Source organism: Procambarus clarkii, chromosome 53, assembly GCF_040958095.1.
Source record: "Procambarus clarkii isolate CNS0578487 chromosome 53, FALCON_Pclarkii_2.0, whole genome shotgun sequence".
NCBI lineage: Eukaryota > Metazoa > Arthropoda > Malacostraca > Decapoda > Cambaridae > Procambarus > Procambarus clarkii.
Window position 1 is genome coordinate 25,179,230 of NC_091202.1, and position 8,852 is coordinate 25,188,081.

An 8,852-nucleotide genomic window follows, 5' to 3' on the forward strand; every position below is an offset into this window, starting at 1 on the left:
CTCCCCCGGCTCCTCCCCCTTCCCCGGCTTCTCCCCTTCCCCCGGCTCCTCCCCCGGCTCGTCCTCCTCCCTCGGCTACTCCCCCCCCCCTTCCCCGGCTCCTCCCCTGTCCTCCGGCTCCTCCCCTGTCCTCCGGCTCCTCCCCCCCTCCCCCGGCTCCTCCCCCTCCACCGGCTCCTCCCCCTCCCCCGACTCTTCCCCCCTCCACCGGCTCCTCCCCCTCCCCCGGCTCCTTCCCCCTTCCCCGGCTCCTCCCCCTCCCCTCCCACAGCTCCTCCACTTCCCCCGGCTCCTCCCTCTCCCCCGGCTCCTCCCCCTCCCACGGATCCTCCCCCTCCTCCGGTTCCTCCCTCTCTTCCGGCTCCTCCCCCGGCTCCTCCCCCCCTTCCCCGGCTCCTCCCCCTCCCCTCCCCCAGCTCCTCCACTTCCCCCGGCTCTTCTCTCCCCCCGGCTCCTCCCCCACTCCCCCGGCTCTCAAGTAACAAGGATGAAATGAGCGGAAGGGCTTGTTCATCACCATGTCTCTCCTTTACCCACCCCTCCCTCTCTCCACCCACCCCTCCCTCACTACACTCACCCCTCCCTCTCTCCACCCACCCCTCCCTCACTACACCCACCCCTCCCTCTCTCCACCCACCCCTCCCTCTCTCCACCCTTGCCCTAACAATCATCCCCCCTTATCTGTCCTTCTGTCTTCACCCCTTAGAAGGAGCGAGAACCATCCCCAAGCTACTGAAGGAAGCGGATAGGATCCCCCCCCACACTCAACACCCCCTCCCTTTCCCCTCCCCTCTTCCCCCCCCCCCTCCCTTTCCCCTCCCCTCTTCCCACCCCCCTCCCTTTCCCCTCCCCTCTTCCCCCCCCCCTTCCTTTCCCCTCCCCTCTTCCCCCCCCCCCCTCTGGTCACCTGAGCCCTCCGTGACGTCACCATCAGATGTAAACAAACGCTTGGGTCAGCTGGTGTACAGATGTTAAAGGGAGAAATATCCACAGAATGCTCGCGGATTCCCTCAGATCCTTCATTTAATAAAACAATTGATTTTTTATTTGCGCACCGCACTTGTGAAGGCTGTCGAACAAGGGCCTCAGCTTGGCGGTACGTCAACAGGTTCGAGTGGAAATTCGAGCGTAAGCAAGAGCTTCTTAGTTTAGGGTCTGTTGAAGTGCGTTCGTGTTGTGATCTTTTGTGGTCGTCGTTCGCACAGAGATGAGTCGTTGTTGTTCTTCACGCACTCACACCTTGTGGTCGTACTCCTCACACTCACACACACACACACACTCACACACACACACACACACACACACACACACACACACACACACACACACACACACACACACACACACACACACACACACACACACACACACACAAACACACACACACACACACACACACACACACACACACACACACACACACACACAAGTGAAGGAACAAGTGATGAAAACAGCAGTGAAGGAACAAGTGATGAAACTGAGAAAAGGGGGAGAACAGATACACAGAGAATGACAAGGAGGTGTGTGAAGAACTCAACAAGAGATTCCAGGAGGTCTTCACAATAGAACAAGGAGAAGCCCTTGCACTAAATGAGGAGGAGGCAAACCAAGCAACCTTGGAGGAATTTGACCTCACCAGTGATGAGGTCAAAAGGTGTCTGCTGGAGCTGGATGTGACAAAGGCTGTTGGGCCTGACAGAATCTCGCCATGGATACTTAAGGAAGGTGCAGAAGCACTAAGTGTGCCACTCTCTATGGTGTATAACAGGTCACTGGAAACAGGAGACTTACCAGAAAGTTGGAAGACAGCTAACGTAGTCCCAATATACAAGAAGGGTGACAGGCAAGAGGCACTGAACTACAGGCCAGTTTCCCTAACTTGTATACCATGCTAGGTGATGGAGAAGATCGTGAGGAAAAGGCTCGTAGAGCTTCTGGAGTGAAATAACTTTGTTATGCACCACTAACATGGGTTCAGATATTGTAAATTGTGCCTCACAGGTTTAAAAGAATTCTACGACTAGGCAACAAAAATTAGGCAGGAAAGAGAAGGGTGGGCCGACTGCATTTTCCTGGACTGCCAGAAATCCTTTGACTCAGTACGCCATAAAAGGCTGTTAAAAAGGTTGGAGCAAAAGACAAGAGTAAAAGGGAAGGTGCTCCAGTGGATAAGGGAGTACTTGAACAACAGGAAACAGCGAGTAACGGTGAGGGGGAGACATCAGAGTGGCGAGATGTCACCAGCGGAGTCCCACAGGGCTCAGTACCTGGTCCCATTCTGTTTCTAATATATGTAAACGATCTTCCGGAGGGTATAGACTCATTCCTCTCAATGTTTGCTGATGATGCAAAAATTATGAGAAGAATCAAGACGGATGAAGATAGACAGAGACTACAGGATGACCCGGACAAACTGGAGGAATGGTCTAGAAAATGGCTGCTAAAGTTCAACTCAGGAAAGTGTAAGGTAATGAAATTAGGCGAAGGGAGCAGGAGGCTGAACACAAGGTATCATCTGGGATGTGAAATCCTGCAAGAGTCAAATAGAGAGAAAGATCTGGGGATTGACATCACACCGAACCTGTCCCCAGAGGCCCACATCAAAAGGATGTCATCAGCGGCATATGCTAGACTGGCCAACATAAGAACTGCCTTTAGAAACTTGTGTAAGGAATCGTTCAGGACCCTATATACCACTTATGTAAGACCAACCCTGGAGTATGCAGCTCCAGCTTGAGCTTGAAGTCCATACCTAGTTAAACACAAGACAAAGTTAGAGAAGATTCAGCGGTATGCCACCGTGCTCGTCCCGGAACTAAGAGGAATGAGCTACGAGGAAAGGCTAAAGGAGCTGAACCTCACATCCCTGGAAAACAGAAGAGTAAGGGGAGACATGATAACTACCTACAAAATTCTCAGGGGAATTGACAGGGTGGACAAAGACAAACTCTTCAGCACGGGTGGGACACGAACAAGGGGACACAGGTGGAAACTTAGTACCCAGATGAGCCACAGAGACGTTAGAAAGAATTTTTTTAGTGTCAGAGTAGTTAATAAATGGAATGCACTAGGAAGTGATGTGGTGGAGGCTGACTCCATACACAGTTTCAAATGTAGATATGATAGAGCCCAGTAGGCTCAGGAATCTGTACACCTGTTGATTGACGGTTGAGAGGCGGGACCAAAGACCCAAAGCTCAAGCCCCGCAAGCACAATTAGGTGAGTACACACGCACATATTTTCACACACTCACACTCACACAGTGGGGCCTCGTAGCCTGGTGGATAGCGCGCAGGACTCGTAATTCTGTGGCGCGGGTTCGATTCCCGCACGAGGCAGAAACAAATGGGCAAAGTTTCTTTCACCCTAAGTGCCCCTGTTACCTAGCAGTAAATAGGTACCTGGGAGTTAGTCAGCTGTAACGGGCTGCTTCCCGGGGTGTGTGTGTGTGTGGTGTGGAAAAAAAAAAAAAGTAGTTAGTAAAAGCAGTTGATTGACAGTTGAGAGGCGGGCCGAAAGAGCAAAGCTCAACCCCCGCAAAAACACAACTAGTAAACACACTCACACACACTCTCACACACACACACACACACACTCTCACACACACACACATCGGGGGGGCCCTGGTCCCCCTTTGTGTGTGGTGGATAGTGCGCAGGACTCGTAATTCTGTGGCACGGGTTCGATTCCCGCACCAGGCAGAAACAAATGGGCAAAGTTTCTTTCACCCTGAAATCCCCTGTTACCTAGCAGTAAATAGGTACCTGGGAGTTAATCAGCTGTCACGGGCTGCTTCCTGGTGTGTGTGTGGTGTGTGCTGAAAAAAAGTAGTTAGTATATAAACAGTTGATTGACAGTTGAGAGGCAGGCCGAAAGAGCAAAGCTCAACCCCCTCAAACACAACTAGGTAGGTGAATACAAACTCATATACCACACACACAGACACACCCCTCACATGGGTGTGAGCTGTGCCTCACACCCACGGCACAGCTTCCTCCAACAGCAGAACAATCACCAAGGAGGAGATTTGAGAAGGGACAGAAGAAAGTAAGCCTCAAGGCAATGTACACTAACATAGATGGAATTACAAATAAAGCAAATGAGCTTGGAGAATGGGTACTAGAGGAAAACCCAGACATAATAGCGCTCACAGAAACAAAGCTGACGAAAACCATAACAAATGCAGTGTTCCCACAGGACTACTATGTTATGAGGAAAGAGAGAGAAGGAAGAGGTGGGGGTGGTGTAGCCCGGCTGGTAAGAAAAGGCTAGGATTTTGAGGAGTTGGTTGTTCAGGGATGGGAAGGTTTCAGTGACTACATAATAGGAACAATAACAACTGGAGGGTAAAAAATTATAGCCGTAGTCATATATATAACCCGCCACCAAATGACAGAAGACCCAGACCGGAATATGATAGAAACAACATGGCTACCATTAACATAATAGAGAGAGCAGCTTCTGTTGCTAGCAGGAATGTATTTGGACTACTAATCATGGGAGACTTCAATCATGGGAAGATAGATTGGGAGAACAGAGACCCGCATTGAGGACCAGAAACATGGAGAGCTAAGCTGCTGGACGTGGCAACAAGAAAGTTTCTAAGCCAGCACATCAAGGAACCAACAAGAATGAGAGGAGAAGATGAACCAGCAATGCTTGATCTGATATTTACCCTTAATGAGTGAGATATAAGGGAAGTCAAGATGGAAGCACCCTTGGGAATGAGTGATCACAGTGTATTGAACTTTCAGTACCTGGTAGAGCTAGGAATTATCTCCCCAAAAAAGAACTAGGAAACAAAAGGCTGGCATACCGAAAGGGAAATTATGAGGAGATGAGAAGCTTCCTAAGGGAAATACCTTGGGACACAGACCTCAGAGCTAAGTCTGTCTAAGATATGATGGACTATGTCACCTAAAAGTGTCAGGAGGCAATAAGCAGATACATCCCGGCCCAAAAGGAAATATCCGAGAAGCAAAAGAAGAATCCATGGTATAATAGGGCATGTATGGAAGCAAAGAAACTGAACAAAAGGGCGTGGAGGAACTTCCGGAATAACAGAACACCAGAAAGCAGAGAGAGATACCAGAGAACCAGGAATGAGTATGTCAGGGTGAGAAGAGAAGCAGAGAGAAAAGTTATGAAAATGATATAGCAAACAAAGCCAAGACCGAACCAAAGCTACTCCACAGTCACACCAGAAGGAAAACAACAGTGAAAGAACAGGTAGTGAAACTTAGAACAGGCGAGGACAGGTATACAGAGAATGACAAAGAGGTGTGTGATGAACTTAACAAGAAGTTCCAGGAGGTCTTCACAACAGAACAAGGTGAGGTCACTGTGCTAGGAGAAAGGGAAGTAAACCAGGCGGCCTTGGAAGAGCTCGAAATTACGAGAGAGGATGTCAAGAGACACCTGCTGGATCTGGATGTTAGAAAGGCTGTTGGTCCAGACGGGATCTCACCATGGGTAATGAAAGAGTGTGCAGAGGCACTTTGCTTGCCATTCTCCATAGTGTACAGTAGGTCACTGGAGACAGGAGACCTGCCAGAAATATGGAAGACGGCGAATGTGGTCCCAATATACAAAAAGGGCGACAAGCAAGAGGCACTGAACTACAGGCCAGTGTCCTTGACTTGTACCATGCAAGGTGATGGAGAAGATCATGAGAAAAAACCTGGTAGCACATCTGGAGAGAAGGGACTTCGTGACAAATCGCCAACAAGGGTTCAGGGAGGGTAAATCTTGCCTGACTGGCTTAATAGTTTGGATTGTCGGAAAGCCTTTGACACAGTACCGCATAAGAGGCTGGTACATAAGCTGGAGAGACAATTTTCTTTTATTTTTAATTTTTTTAGATTTTTGTTAACTGTTCTAATTTTTCTGATGGGAACATCAGATCATTTGGGAATGCATCGGACGAATGAGTGGGGAATGGTGGGGAGGACAAGTGGACGGGAGTGGGGGATGGTGGGAAGGACGAGGGGACGGGGGAGGGGGTAATGGTGGGAAGGACGAGGGGATGGGGGAATTGAGGATGAGGAAACGGGGGAGGGGGAATGGTGGGTAGGATGAAGAGATGGAGGAGTGAGGAATGGTTGGGAGGGCTAGGGGACAGGTGAGGGGGACAGGGGGAGGGTTGCTGAGCCACAGCAACGCGTGGCTGGGTACAGCTAGTAATAATAATAATGAAAAAAATCCTGTAATTTCATTAGGTGAGTGTGTGGCCAGCAGTAGACTGAGTGTGCAGGCGAGGCTCCTGCGGTGCCCACACACACAGGAGCTGTGGGGCGGCCACGACCAATATGTCCTGATGGACCACTAGAAAGAAGACTTTAGTCGTTTTATAATTCAGATAAACCGGAAAAGGTTTGATCCTTATGTTGCTAACACAACGTAACCATCCTAGGCCAAATATATGCTATCTTAGGCCTAATATAGTCCATATATGTGCTATACTTGGCCTAAGAATGTTTAAGGTTGGTAGATACCCAAGATCCATTGGGTAGCAGTTACCCTGGCGGCCCTTCCCTTATGAGGCTAGCCCAGGAGCGCAGCTGATAGAGCGACTGTCTCTACTAGGAAATTGATACGAAAATCCCGAACGGTACCGTCCTTCACTACATTATCAAGGAATACAGAGTATATTGATTGATGAAGATTAAGCCACCCAAGAGGTGGCACGGGCATGAATAGCCCCTAAACAGAGCAGAGAATGGTTTGAGACTATGTGTACCCAACTACACCAGCCTAGACAAAGATCAATAGGGTATAATATCGATTATCGGAAGTAAGATGAAGGTCAGATGTTCAGAAGGTTTAAGTGTATATTAACTAGGTATTCCCTCATTCATGGAATGACCTTAGAAGAGCTTTAAGAGTTCCTGAATCATGCAGTGGCCACCCTGAAGCCATCAACACAGCCACTCTCCTGGTCAACAAAGGTGTCCAGCAGCTGGACACCCTCATAAAGACTGTGAAGCAGTATCCTCCCCCGCGATAACAGCTTGATCGTTAAATGCAACCTCAGAATACTGAGAAAAAAAAAATTGTACCACTTACGGGCTATTCATGCCCGTGCCACCTCTTGGGTGGCTTAATCTTTATCAATCAATCAATCATTCATGGACGGTACTTCACACACTTATTCTTCACATCCGTTACACCTGCCACAAATCTTGCTAGTTATAAAGCTCTGTGTTTCCCATGGGTGTTGGACCTGTTTTAAGCAGTAAAACACCTGACAAAGAAACACCTGACCTCTTGAAGTCACCCCTTAAACTTCCCGCCACAAATCCACGGTGAGAACATGGCACCAGGAAGCCCAAACAACCTGTGAACCCCTCCTCCCCCCCCCCCCCCCCCACCCCCCCCAATAACTACGGCCCACAGACAGACGCAGAGATCTTTGTCACGTTACTCTGAAAGGGCTGGCAAATCATGGACCCATTTCCCCTCGTGGTACAGACTTAAACACGGAAGGGAAAAAAGGATTGGTCGGACGGGATGGGACTGTCTCTGAAGGACACCCCGGCTCTCACGACGGGTTGTTAAGGTGTAGGAGCTGTACAGGTAGTGACGCAGGACAGGTATTGACGCAGGACAGGTAGTGACGCAGGACAGTTAGTGACGCAGGACAGGTAGTGACGCAGGACAGGTAGTGACACTGGACAGGTAGTGACGCAGGACAGGTAGTGACGCAGGACAGGTAGTGACGCAGGACAGGTAGTGACACTGGACAGGTAGTGACACTGGACAGGTAGTGACGCAGGACAGGTAGTGACGCAGGACAGGTAGTGACGCAGGACAGGTAGTGACGCAGGACAGGTAGTGACGCAGGACAGGTAGTGACACAGGCCAGGTAGTGACGCAGGACAGTTAGTGACGCAGGACAGGTAGTGACGCAGGACAGGTAGTGACACTGGACAGGTAGTGACACTGGACAGGTAGTGACGCAGGACAGGTAGTGACGCAGGACAGGTAGTGACGCAGGACAGGTAGTGACACTGGACAGGTAGTGACGCAGGACAGGTAGTGACGCAGGACAGGTAGTGACACTGGACAGGTAGTGACACAGGCCAGGTAGTGACGCAGGACAGTTAGTGACGCAGGACAGGTAGTGACGCAGGACAGGTAGTGACACTGGACAGGTAGTGACACTGGACAGGTAGTGACGCAGGACAGGTAGTGACGCAGGACAGGTAGTGACGCAGGACAGGTAGTGACACTGGACAGGTAGTGACGCAGGACAGGTAGTGACGCATGACAGGTAGTGACACTGGACAGGTAGTGACACAGGCCAGGTAGTGACGCAGGACAGGTAGTGACACAGGCCAGGTAGTGACGCAGGACAGGTAGTGACGCAGGACAGGTAGTGACGCAGGACAGGTAGTGACACTGGACAGGTAGTGACGCAGGACAGGTAGTGACGCAGGACAGGTAGTGACGCAGGACAGGTAGTGACGCAGGACAGGTAGTGACACTGGACAGGTAGTGACGCTGGACAGGTAGTGACGCAGGACAGGTAGTGACGCAGGACAGGTAATGACACTGGACAGGTAGTGACGCAGGACAGGTAGTGACGCAGGACAGGTAGTGACGCAGGACAGGTAGTGACACTGGACAGGTAGTGACGCAGGACAGGTAGTGACGCAGGACAGGTAGTGACGCTGGACAGGTAGTGACGCAGGACAGGTAGTGACACTGGACAGGTAGTGACGCAGGACAGGTAGTGACGCAGGACAGGTAGTGACGCAGGACAGGTAGTGACACTGGACAGGTAGTGACGCAGGACAGGTAGTGACGCAGGACAGGTAGTGACGCAGGACAGGTAGTGACGCAGGACAGGT